We start from the raw sequence: 13,839 nt of genomic DNA on the forward strand, positions 1-13,839 counted from the left end.
CTTTAAAGTGGCTTGTGCACCGACACGCACTCTTTCCGCGCAGGGTACAGTCGGCCAGGAAGTCAGTCGTCGCAAAGCTTTTTTACATGGCAACCGAGAGGAAACTTTCTTCTGCGCCTTCTTACACGCATTTCACCGGCGGCAGCAGCTCAGCCACAAACACCGCGTGATTTACAGTCGTCAAAAGCCAACGTGGCGGCTTTTCGTTCAGCTCCCTCCCCCTTTCCCTTCCGGGGGAACCAATACGGAAACAGGGGGCGCTCCGGCACCCTAAGAATGCTTGGAAAGAGTTAGAGGCGCCGTGGAGGTGCAAGGAGAAAGAGCCATCCTTTGGAAGGCGAAACGCCAAACGGCCGCAACGAAAGACGTGCGCGCAATGCGCAGGGCAGACGGCGAGAAAAAAAGAACGAGAACGCGCGAGAAGCAAAACCGGACCTTCCTCTTCCATCCTCCGTTTCGACGTGATACACGAACGGTGCTTTAAAAAAAAAAAAAAAGCGAGCGAGGTGACGAGTTGTCATCGCGTCATGTTCCTTCTCTCGACTCGAGGTGCTTGCGACCCTCGTCGAGTTGGGAAGGCGTGCTGCAGTGTTCGAATGGCTTTGCGATCGAGTGGGCTCCGTCTTACCGAAACGTGCTTTCTGGTTTTCTTTTTTTTTTTTTGTTATCGGGTTTTACGTGCCAAGAGCACGATCCGGTTATGGGGTACGCCGTGAGTCCCGGGCCTCTGGAAACTTGGACCGCCTGGAGTCATTTAACGTGCACCTAAATCTAAGTATACACGGGCGTTTTCGCACTACGCCACCATCGAAATGCGACCGCCGTGGTTGGGATTCGATGCCACGACCTCGTGATTAGCAGCTCGACACCATAGCCGCTGAGCAACCACGTAGCCGCTGAGCAACCACGTAGCCGCTGAGCAACCACGGCGGGTACCGCAACGTGCTTGACGCGGTCTGCTGTAAGGCTTAGTAGATATATATATATATAAACGAGAAGAAAGGGGGTTAACCGAGGGGTCCGATTTTTATTAGTCATATCATAAGAAGCCAACAAACACTGACACCAAGGACAACATAGGGGAAATTACTTGTGCTTAATAAATGAAATAAAGAAACAATAAATTATTGGAAATTAAAGTGGATGAAAAAACAACTTGCCGCAGGTGGGAGCCGAACCCACAACCTTCGCATTTCGCGCATTTCGCATTTCATCCACTTTAATTTCCAATAATTTATTGTTTCTTTATTTCATTTATTAAGCACAAGTAATTTCCCCTATGTTGTCCTTGGTGACAGTGTTTGTTGGCTTCTTATGATATGACTGTGTATATATATATATATATATATATATATATATATATATATATATATATATATATATATATATATATATAAAGGAGAATCTTCCATGCCATAATGTAGTCTGCGGGATAGATAGATAGATAGATAGATAGATAGATAGATAGATAGATAGATAGATAGATAGATAGATAGATAGATAGATAGATAGATAGATAGATAGATAGATAGATAAAATGAAGAATAGAAGGTACGGTAATCCTCCGTATAGCAGGATATCCTCCGTAGCGTCTGGCTCGCCACCTCATACAAGTGGAAAGGAGAACACGGAAAAAAAGGATGAGATCATCGGCACTGATAATTTTTCCATACAAACTTGCGGCTCTCCACGTCGCACATTACTGCACCGCTTTAGCGCGGCAGAGCCAGGTCGTGCACGTATACCGTGGCGCGGAGAGGGGTCTGTTCTGCCAGCGTGACAGGCGAGCCACTCGGCACCACGCCGCTCGGTCCCAGCGAACTGGAGAAGAGCGACGGCAGGAAAATGATTGACGAGAGGAACTCCTCCTTACAAAAGCGTTTCGTTTTGCGTTCTGTGAGCTTTCCTTCGGCTAACATTAGCCGCCCCTGCTTGCATTCTGTGAGTTCCTGGTGAACGTATACAAGGGGTTCCAGCAAGTACGGACGCGAGCAAAAGTAAAACAGAAACGGACAGGGCAACGCTGGACTTACAACTGCAGTAAGTCCAGTGCTGTCCCGTCCGTTTCTTTTTACTTCTGCTCGCGTCCGTGCTTGCTGGAACCTCTTAAACGTTCATCAGGCACCAACTGACCCAGCAAACCACACTTTACAGCCAATAGCGGCACAGTGCTCGATAAAATTGCCAATAGACGGTTGACTAAAACTTCGCTAAAACCTCGTTGCGCGGCCCAATGCATGTAGACGCATAGCAGACGACCTAGAGAGTCGGAGCGAGTCCGAAGACTGTCGCGATCTTCTGCTCCCATGTGGTGGCCTCCTGCATCATGACTAGAGTGTGCCAGAATTCTAGTACACTCTAGTCACGATCTTGTGACGCACACCTACTGAGAAACAAAACCGAAGCTGGCTGTAGAAAAGCCATTGTAAGTAAATCATTTAGGGCGCTCTTAGGCGTGTCGGTATACTTTCTTTTCGTCTCGGGTTTCGAGGTCTCGGGCATTCGTTTAAGACAAGAAAAAAAAGAGAGAGAGAACAGTCGATGATATTATGCCAGTACTCCTTCAAGGAAATGGTTGCTATGCGACGTTACGCGAGCCCCAGTCGTCTCAAAGTGCTTGTTGTCGTGTGCACAAGATAAACATGCCTGGATCACATCAGACTCTTGTACTGATACACCAGGGTTAAATGCCACCAACGGACACGTACATATTCTTTTTTTTTAATATTGAAGAGGTGCCAAACGAGGCGAAACAGCAACCTTCTTACGGCAAAAAAATGCCAGATATGAGGCGAACTAAACGTTTACACACGCGCAAGTTGTGCATTCTGTATTCATGTTTGTTAATTTAGCTGTTCTTCTTGTCCATTGCATTTATTTGTATATTGTATCGGATGTGGTTGTTGAACTTATGCCCATGTATACTTATGTTTTTTGTCCACTCCTGCAATAGCCAGCAGAGGCTGTCAGTATTAACGAACGAACGAACGAACGAACGAACGAACGAACGAACGAACGAACGAACGAACGAACGAACGAACGAACGAACGAACGAACGAACGAACGAACGAACGAACGAACGAACGAATGAATGAATGGACGAATGAATGAATGAATGAATGAATGAATGAATGAATGAATGAATGAATGAATGAAATAACCTGCGCGAACGTCAGTGAACCCTTTTTTTCGCGCAAGAAGGCAATTCTTCCGGCAGGTAGGGACCGACCCCGCACAATGTCTGCCCGAAAAAGAGTTAACCGAGAAAGAGTTAAAAAGGCGTCGCCGAACGCCCGCGACTGCGTCACGAATACCGCGGACGCGAAGCTGCACTGTCGCGTCGGCCCTGCACCTAGAGCACGCGTGGGTGGCTGGAGGCGCGCTTCCTAAATTACCGTCTCGGACGGACGCCGACGTGTTCCCGACAGCCGGAAGACTGATCCCTGCTCCCACCCCAACTTCAGCGTCAGCACTCGGCTCCATGGCGCCGGTTCGCGGCAGTTTTAGGGTGCACGTGGGCCCCCTCGCTTCCCTTCTGCTACAGCCTTCAATTGTTTTGCGTAGAACCCGAGCAACGCAAGGAGCTCTAACGGGAGTTAGCAAAGTACGAATGTAAACTGTCCAACGGGTGCAATCAAACCAGTCCATAGAGTGTGAACTGTCCACAGAGTGTGATCACGCCAGTTCGTAGGGTGAAAATTTTTCATGTGGTTTAATCACACCAGTCCTTAGGGTGTAAACTGTTCATGGGGTGTAAACTAGACATAGGGCGTAATGAAGCCAGTCCATATGGTGGGAACTGTTCATAGAGTGTAATCACCCCAGTTCATAGGGTGCAAATTTTCCATATGGGTTAATCACACCAGTCTTTAGGGTGTAAACTGTCCATAGGGTGTGACTGAACCAGACCATAGGGTGTAAACTAGAGATGGGGCATAATATAATTAAGCCAGTCCACATGGTGTGAACTGTCCATAGAGTGTAATCATCCCGGTTCACAGGGTGCAAATTTTCCATAGGGTGTGTAAATTCTTCTACATGTCTAGAAGGGTCTTTCCACCCCCTCACCCCAAGTTGAATAGGGCGCAAGCCGTTTCGCTTAGGCTTCTGCAGACCAGTACGTATCCGTGTCTGTCCGTTCTCCACGAGGCTTACCCGGACGTGTATCACGACGACGCCTGCCCCTCCTGCGGCCAGACCTCCACTCGAGCGCACATGCTGTGGGAGTGTGGGTCGACATACCCCAAGTTCATCAAGGAGGAGTGGGACTCGCTTTTGCGTAGCCCCGCTCTAGAAAAGCAAATCCTGGCCGTCCAGCGTGCCCGCGACCGGGCCGGTGGGCTAGACCTGCCGGTCCCGACGTGGGACTAGCCGGGTGCGCGACGAGTTCGCGTCCTCGCCGGACCTACAATAAAGTTTATTCACTCACTCACTCACTCACTCACTCACTCACTCACTCACTCACTCACTCACTCACACAAGTCCTTAGGGTGTAAGCTGTCCATATATATATATATATATATATATATATATATATGAACGAGAAGAAAGGGGGTTAACCAAGGGGCCCGTTGGCTTCTTATGATATGACTATATATATATATATATATATATATATATATATATATATATATATATATATATATATATATATATATATATAAGGTGTGATCAAACCAGTCAAGGGTTCACAGGAAGGTGTGGATTTGAAGTGATGAACAGTTTCCGAACAAGAAAGTCCACAGCCTGGGGCCAACGTTTGGACAAGAGGACTTGTCGAGAAGTTTGGCAAGCGTACCCTTACACGGCTGTGACATAAAGAAGGCGAGAACACCACTGATCGGCGACATGGACGGGCCTTTCTCCTACGGGGCAAACACTCGAAAGAGGCCCAAAGTTTGCGGTCCAACAGCGACTTGATTAGGTCGACACGCTGGTTCTGCTAAAGAAGTTGGCTGCCAAGACTGAATGACCAAACAACCGTGGACTCTTTTGATGGAAAGAAGGACGAAGTGTTTTAGCCCATGAGTAATCTCTCTTGTTTCCGACTTTGTCGCAACGTTGACTCTATTTTAAGACGCGGCGCTCCTTGTTTGACCACTTTCCATAACTATATAGGGAGCATTATCACGCGATGAGTGTAGCTTGACATTATCCAAAACCGTATCCATTGCAGCTTTTAAAACAGAGCTGGAGATTAGCCGAAAGTAAAAAGAAGACGGCATTGGGGCGTAGCTTTGTGCCGTTGTAATCGTAGTCCAACATGGCGTCTGGGACGATTTTAGTGAATATCCACATTGTAGTACTTATAGCAGGCCACTTTCTTGTTTCTCTGCCCATATAAAATATATACGCAGTGCACAAGCGAAAGTCGCTAAGAAACCTTCTTCGACCGTGTATGTCAATTTTGAAAGATCCCATGCTCAATAAATAAACAAAAAACTGGTTTTCCTATGTTCAATCTATTTTTTAGAGTTCTCGAATCGTCAGTAGGGCCTGACTAAAAAAATCTTTTTCTAGATTTCTCGCACATATGAAGCAACTGCTTATTCCCTCTTTACGTCCCTTTTCGACACTTCTCGCTATACCCAATGGGGAGTAGCTTCCTGTCCCATGTTTACTCCCTTTTCGATATTCCCCGTACTCCCTAACAGAGAATAAGCGTTTTGCCCCATGTTTAGCTGGCTTTTCGAGAGTTATTACACAACGCGACAAGGTGTATAACTACTCGCTTATATCGTATCTAACTGCCATTTGAGAGCTTTCTTACTTCAGGAGGAAAAGGAAGAATAAAAGTGAATTGAATCTCCTTCGTGGAAAGTCAGTTAAAAAGCACAAAAAGCCTTCTGATTGTTTTTTTTTAATCTTGCGAGCGTGCAGTAATCAGCATCGTCGATTACCGAGGACGAACCCCTCAACAACAGTTTAGGCGAGCAATTCTGAGCCAACTTCGGGCCAATGTAGACAGACGCAATGTTCTGCTCACATTCGCAATGCTTCCAGAACACCTATGTCCAGCGGACAGCCACATCAACGGTATCAGTTATAAGCGTCGCGTGAGCACGTCCTATGCACTGACACGCAATAGGCTTTCTATGTGCTTACACTCAGGGGAAACCTTGGAGACAGTGAGTAGAACTCCAACAGATGTTTTCATGAGCGTGTAGTGCCGTATTTGCCCGAATGCGGTGAAGAGGACCAGTAGTTTAGAGCTGCTTGGGGTCGTCACTACAATACCAGTCCGCCCCTTCTTCCACTCTCACTCCTGAAATGCCTTTTATTGACATTCTATATACTCCCAACGTAACTCGGTTGCACTAATCACAAAGGGCTACACGACTGCCCGACTGCGATGCGGGATGCATCATCCGACGCCAGCGGGTGGCGTCCTGCATTGCACCACCTGTCCTCAATCGCGCCCACGTTTACCGTATGGCATCTTCGTTGATGCATGCGATGTAGTTTTGATGGAAACTCAATTGAAATCAGTCGCCGGTGCACGCCGCCGCAGTAGCGTTGGTCCTACCATTCCACGTTTGCTTTAGTTATCTCATTCGACATTCTGTGTCTTCTTTGAAAGCAACTGAAACTATATCCCCTCGATACAAATTCAGTGTCGGCGTTTTCGTTGATACACAACATATTCTTTATATATATACAATTGAAATAAACGTCAGCCCTGCAGCATCTTTCCTCCCGCACTCCGTTCAGTGTAAGCTTCTTCTTTGATACTAAATTCAAACTCGTCTAACTGATGTCAACACCGTTATGGTGACCCGCAGTGCAGCCTTGTCTTCGCCTGCCACGTTCGGCATGGGCGACCCCAGTCGACATCTCACTGCACTCTCCAAAGAAAGGCAATCGACGGGAAACGCGTGGAACGTCAACAGATGTTTTCGCCAGCTTGCCGCGCCACGTTCGCGCATCCGAGGTCCACAGCCACCGGTACCTCAAACGCCGGTGGCGGTCCGCACTGCAGCATAAGCCCTTTCCTTCCTCCGCTTGGCTTTTTTCTCTTTTCTTCATCTTTATTTACTTCGCGGCGTCTTCAATTCCCCTGCACAGAGAGGCACTATACTGATGGAGGCAAGGAGAATGGGGGAAGAGGGGAGTTGGGGTCTAAGTATAGCAGTGCCCCGAGAACCGGACGCAGGGCCAACGGGTCCCCCGGAATAGCCTCCGCGGTGCGAGAGACGCCGGCCAGCCCTTGGAGCACGCGCCGGAAGAGCGAAGAGAGGGGCGAGCCATCGCGACGCAGAGCGCCCGTCGCCGTGCCGTCGCCGGCCACGTCGTTGACGACGACTGCCCGCGCTGTAGCGAACGCGTGCGCCAGCTGTGCACGCGTTGGCCGAATGCAGATATAGGGTGACCCTGGACAGCGTCCCTCGCCAAGTGGGGATGGATGAGCTGTCCCGAGAGGTTCGCTGTAGCCCCGGCCACCTCAACTTCCTACGCCTACACTCTTGAAGCCAGTAATAACTTTCTTTCTGGCTCTTTCTGGCCCACGTTCGGGCTGGTCGGCGGTGGACGTACTTTCGCCGCCGCCGATCCGAAGGCGCCGATACAATAGGGGCGCGCCTTCTTGCGCTACGGGTGTTGAGGGTTGTGTGTCGTCGCCCGAGAGCCAACTATATTGTAGCTCTTTGAGACGGACGCGCATGTGGTGCGTGAGCTTCGGGGACTCTGAAGGTTTAGACGCCGTGGTGGAGCGCCCGGGGGAAGGACAACCCTCCTCCCCTCCCACAGCCCTTTCCCGCTCGTGGAGGCTTCGGGGATCGTCGGCTGCCGGGGAAGGTTCGAGCTGCTTTAGACAACGTGCAAGTGATAAATCGGCTTTATATGCACAGGGTGCCCCAGCTGACGTTATTCGAGCTGTTATAAGAAGAAAAACAAAGGATGTAAATAACGCTACTCGTTACAAGATACGGTTATACGAGTTATGTTGTTCGGTCGTCCGACCTGTGACGAATGAGCAGCGTGTATAGGTTTTGTAATTGTATCTTGCATGACTTCTTATTTCCTCTTTGAGCAGCCTGGCCAAAGTCAGCTGGGACGCACGGCATAACCAGCTGCGCTACCGCTACAGACGGGGTCAACGGCTTTGCTCTCTGCGAAATTACGCAAGGAAACAACAAACACTATACACCTAAATGTCCTCGCCGCAACAAACACGCGCCTTTAAGCGCACCGTTCCTTTAAGAAAGCGAATAGATTTCTGGAAGAGATCGGTGATTCGCTTGCACTGACAATCATATCGTCGATGATTTCTGCGCGATTTTTTTATCTGCTCGTCGCGAGGTTGTGGGTGCGCGTCGGCGTGCCATAGCAAGAATCGTGCATGATAATCTATTGCAAATTAACTGAATGTATATTGAAAGTAACAAATTGGCGTCAGAAGGACGCTATGGACTTTCTGTAACAGCTTTTGGAACGTTAGGACCGAAATGAAAAAAAAAGGGAAGGAAAAAGAAAGCGCTTATAGACCGCATGCTAAAGAAACTCACGTGATCAACATTAATCTCGCGATCCTCCCAATGTATCTTACACCGCACGTGTTGCTTTGGGACGGCTGACCCCAATCTGTGAATGAACGGCCACTGGCTCAATCGGTTCCCATTTACTATTTATCTTATATCAAGTTGATTATCTTATTATCACTTATCTTTTTTATTATTTGTCCCCTAACGTATTCGAAGTACGTATATGCACTCACGTTTTTTGTACGCACGATAGTGAATCGATAACTTTGTCCTTACGTTGATCGAGGGAGTCCGTGGGCTATGCACAGTGTTCTGATGCACTATTTTAAGCGCCCATACACGGTTTATTCGCGCGTGAATTTCGCAACAAGCCCGTGATAAAGACGGCGGTGGCGCGCCCTTACAAATTTGGATTGTCCATTGGACGTCCACAGACGTTTTGCTACGCAATGTGCTAAACACCTAGAGGCAGGCCGTGTTATTGCGGTCTTTGGGATAATAGGTCTAACAATTAGAAACAATTTCTCCAAGCAGCGTCTGCAGTTCCATGGACCGCACCTAGATAAAAAGAAATAGGCGTGGTTGTTAACGACGCTAGACTATAGACTCCTTGTAGGCTATGCGGACTGTATAGAACGGTCTATAAATGAAAGACTGTCCATTTTGTTTTTTCATTATGAGAGAGCGCATACCTGCGCATCACAAGGTGCGCAGAATCTTTGGTTCCGGACGGACCACCAATGTAAACAACGTGGCAGTCAGTCAACGCCAGAGCGCCGTGGAGTGAAGCGACTGCTATACGTAGAGGAGCACTTGGAGGAAGTTGGAGCCGCTGCGGTCGTGCAAGGCGTGATGCAAATAACCGTTTGTCTGTCATGACAACAGAAGGGGTGCCAAGGAAAGTGAAGGGCAGTCACGCAGTGACAGAAGAAGCTTGGATGGAGGAATTAAATAGGAAATTCAGTCTATAGCAAAACCTCTTCGGAGCACTTTTTAGAGCAAGCTTGCGAAAAAAAAAAAAGATTTCGGGTCAACTTATCGAAACTTTCCTTTCGTAAGTGCTGCTTGCTACTGGTCTGCCCGTTTGACTAATAATATGCCCGCGATCACGATTTGGCCGGCACCCGTTATTATATGGGGCAGAGCTAGCAGAAGAACTTTCTTGTGAGTACTGGCCATTTTCTCGAGTAGGTAATACGAGCGATACGTCTGCCGACATTTGGTGCAAGGCTGATATACACCGGGCGATGTTTTGGCACGGAACGACACTTGGCAGCTGTCTACATCAAAGCCACGCACGGCTAGGTGTCCTCGAGTTATGCGATGTATTTATTATACGTAAAGAAATGACCGTCACCTGGAGAAACGACAAGCTCTGACGCACAGCATGCTGCACGACGGCGAACATTCGTCAACAGAACCCGCCAAAGAGCTTTAGCTATTGGCATTTATAAAGATTACGCAGATATGGAACGCATATTTTGGAGTCTGTGTGAAGTGGGTGACACTAAATGCTAAAAAGCCGTTCACCATGGGTAACCTGCTTCGCAGCAGCGCAACGATTGGGTGCCTGAATGCCCGCCAAATCACATTACATGGGGATGCGTTCAGAATCAACAATTCCTTCAAATAAAAGACCCGAGTGCGGAGCAGTGGGAGAGGGTGCTCTCCAGCAGCGACCCGAAAGTCCAGCATGGACTAGTAAGGCACGCTCACCGAGTAGCCACCCTCAGTGGTGCCCTGGAATAGGGGAGTCGACCCGGCGCAGATGGGGAAGAAGACCGTGAAGACGGCCAACCACATCTGCCACCGCTAATTTCTAACCAATTAGAGCAAATAAAGTTTGTCCTCCTCCTCCTCCGCCAAATCAGGGAGACGCGGAAACCCATTCCTTATGTGGGTTTCGGAAACAACAAGGTACCGCTTGTTGTTTTGCCCCCTAAGCGGCTAAATAACAAGCGGTACAACAAACTCCCTCCGGCGTAATCAAACACGCCACTATGGGCACCTCCGCGCTTGCGTTAAAGCGCTCAAATAAGAATTTCGAGGCATCAGATTCGGCGTATCAAAAAGTGATACGAATGAACTGGGTCAAACTGTGCTATAGTTAACCGCTATTTTTGTCAAAAAGTATGATACATTAGGTTTCGTAGAGTTCGGTTATGCTCAATCTTCTCGAACATTTCACAAAGTGAAAGTTTGGCTTTGACGTATGACATTAAGGCAGCGTAAACACAGGATTGAGCAAACAGTCTGTTCGCAACCTGGCATGCTCTTCTGGCACATTGCAGATAAGAACACTCGACCGGCTCTCAACGAGGTCCCTATCCTGGACTTCGGGTGTTTGTTCTCCCTTCGGTATGCCATTGTGGGTCGACCGCTTATCAGTGGGCTTCTCTCAGCGCTTCTTCTATATACCGCACACGGAAAACAAGTTGCCACTCCTGTTGGTACGAATAGATTGCTTTAGTTTGCTAGCAGCGTTGCCACCTGCCGCAAGTGTATCCGGCCGAAGAAAAGGACAATGACAAGAGCGCGAGTTCAGAATGGTCATTCATGTGGCGAACCAGAGACATAACATTTCTTTCTCATTTTTTTTTTTGCCGTGCAGACGTTTCTCTTAGTTTAGAAAAATATTTTTGCAAGCTCCACTACACCGTGTCGGTGCAAATTTGTTCGCCCCTCTATTCGAGCCTCTATTCACGCTTTCAGTGACAGACATGTTTGCTTGGCAGTTCGAAACTTTCTCCCCGAATCCAATCGATAACCCTGCTAAACGTATTCGTAATTTTTTTAACTCTGCGTTTGTTGTCACTTTCTTTTTATAGTTCCTACCGCACACTGTGCACTTGTTATCTATGATTGTAAGTATTCATTTTTTTTCTTCTTTATTTCTCCTCTTGTCCGTTGCTCTTAACCACTTGATTCATGGCCAATCGCCCCACCGTGGGTACTCACCAAAATTATTCAGGATAACAACATATTCCTAGCTCCGGGGCCGAGCTGGCATGCTCGATGCCGCCCTCGCCTCGCTGCACACCTCCACTAGTTTGCGAAATGCTTAAGGAGATCACTTTGTTCTCAAAACTTTAACCCTGCAGCCGGAACACAGTTGCACATTATATATATATATATATATATATATATATATATATATATATATATATATATATATATATATATATATATATATATATATATTCACATTTCGTACATCTGGCCATGGAGAGTATGCATTTGTACAAAAAGATATTAAAAAGGAGAGAAAATGAAATCCTGCTTGAGTCAGACCCTAATTAGTGTATTAATTAATTAGTAATTGGTGTACTGAACTGCACAACTTGAAAGCTCGCTCCGACATATCAAAAAGCGGTACTGTAGGCCATGCGTGAAACTTCCCGTGCCTAAATCCGAATTGCGAGGAATCGATCTCAGCGTAGCGTGTTCATGACACGTTGGGCCATTAGAGGAATAAAACGTGTATCTTAATTTTGCTCGTTTAGGGACCGCATTTCATTTCTGCCGCCTGAGACCTGGAACGCTACTTTGAACACTCCATGCCAGATCCGGCCGTGTTGTCAAATTCCGCCATGTTGGCATTTTGAGCCAAACGGCTCAAGAGTCAGAGAGGGTTCAGGAAAGCACCGGACCAATCAGAGCTCACGAGGTGGAGAATTTGGCAACAATATGGCGGAGTTTCTTGGTGTCCAGTCTAGGCACTCCAGCTGACCAAGTCATGTATTTCATTGACAGGCCTCTCAACAACAACCTTGCGCTCGACAAAACTGTACGTCGGATGGCCAAGATCAGTTGGGTAAGGTAATCGTAATGTATCGTGAACAAGTTAAATAGGAGCAAGATAAGGCTAACTAAAATGCGTTCTTTGCTTTTTTTGCTTCCAGCACTTCGTGCGACGTTAGCACGATTTCGTTTTGTACGCCTGATCGGTTGCATGTACCGTTATCGATAACCGGATGGGCAACGTTGCGACGTCGTGCTCTCGGGCTCTTGTTCTCTAAGAAAAAAAAACTGTCCTGCTTTATAAACACGTGTTCGAACTTCGTTTGTCCCCGATAGCATATACGTGTGTGCCTGAACAGGCCCGTTGGTTTTAATGCTTTCCCTCAAAGGAGCTTTCACCTGTTTAGGACTATTCACACCCACCGTGGTTGTTCAGTGGCTGTGGTGTTAGGCTGCTGAGCACGAGGTCGCGGGATCGAATCCCGGCCACGGCGGCCGTATTTCGATGGAGGCGAAATGCGAAAACACCCGTGTACTTCGATTTAGGTGCACGTTAAAGATCCCCAGGTGGTCGAAATTTCCGGAGCCCTCCACTACGGCGTGCCTCATAATCAGAAAGTGGTTTTGGCACGTAAAACCCCATAATTTAATTAATTAATTAAGGTCTATTCAGCGCACGCATCCGCAAGGAGCGCTCCACACCATTCGTGCGGCGAACTTCACCGATGATCCGGATTCGAGAGAAATGCTTCTAAACGCGGAGTCCGGACAAGCTGAAAAATGTCCCTGGTTGACCGGAGTGTTCAGTCTGCGCCTTACTTGTCGACCCTTACAAAGTCAAGCGATGAAAAATTTCGAATACCCCTTGGCTTGAACCAGCTGGTCAGACGGACCGCAGACTGTGAGGGCTTCTCAAAAAGAGCCTTCGTAAAGAAGCGCTTGGAGTTTATAATGCAACGGCCACATGGTAAGACTAGCAGTCGTCAGAGTGGTGCCGCTTCTCCCGCTACAGGCAGCTGTAGGAACCTCTCCGAGGTATAGTTACGCATTCGGCTGAGCTTAAATGCTCACACCTCATTATAACGACGACAGGCAGCGGCGCGCTCTAGGCGTCGCTGAATTAGCGCGGCCTCTGCTGGTCAAAACTGCTTCGACGCTCGTGAGGTGTGACATAGGGGTATTGGAGACACAAGATCGACACTCTACAACCGCGTCATTAACTCAGTGTCATGGTACATTCGGCCAAACATTATGAGAAATTGGACATACCACCGACACAATGAAAAGACGTCATCTTTCTTTCGTTCTTGTTGCTTCTCTCTTTGTTGAGAGATGAAATGAAGTTTTGATTTGATTTGATTTGATTTGATTAAGATCTATAAATTTATCTACGATGAAACTAGCTATCTCTACGAATAAACTCGTTACTGAGGCCACCGTAAGAAATTTTTGCTCATGTCCACCGTGTTCAAGATACTCGAAGCGACTGCTTCCACTATAGCAACGCTGTTAGAGATTAAGTCCAATCGCCGGGCTACTTGCCTGCACGGGGGCCACCTCGGCTCTAGTTCCCTACACACCCAGTGAGGGCGCGTCGATTACGCCAAGACGAGAATAA

At 47.8% G+C, this 13,839-nt stretch overlaps 1 protein-coding gene across 1 annotated transcript in view; it reads right to left on the minus strand.

Annotated features, from left to right (window-relative positions):
- The window catches only part of LOC142588869 (uncharacterized), a 371,216-nt gene that overhangs the window by 347,658 nt on the left and 9,719 nt on the right, over nt 1-13,839 (minus strand). The gene's annotated exons all lie outside the window — the stretch shown is intronic.

This window comes from Dermacentor variabilis, chromosome 7 (assembly GCF_050947875.1).
Source record: "Dermacentor variabilis isolate Ectoservices chromosome 7, ASM5094787v1, whole genome shotgun sequence".
NCBI classification, from domain to species: Eukaryota; Metazoa; Arthropoda; class Arachnida; order Ixodida; family Ixodidae; genus Dermacentor; species Dermacentor variabilis.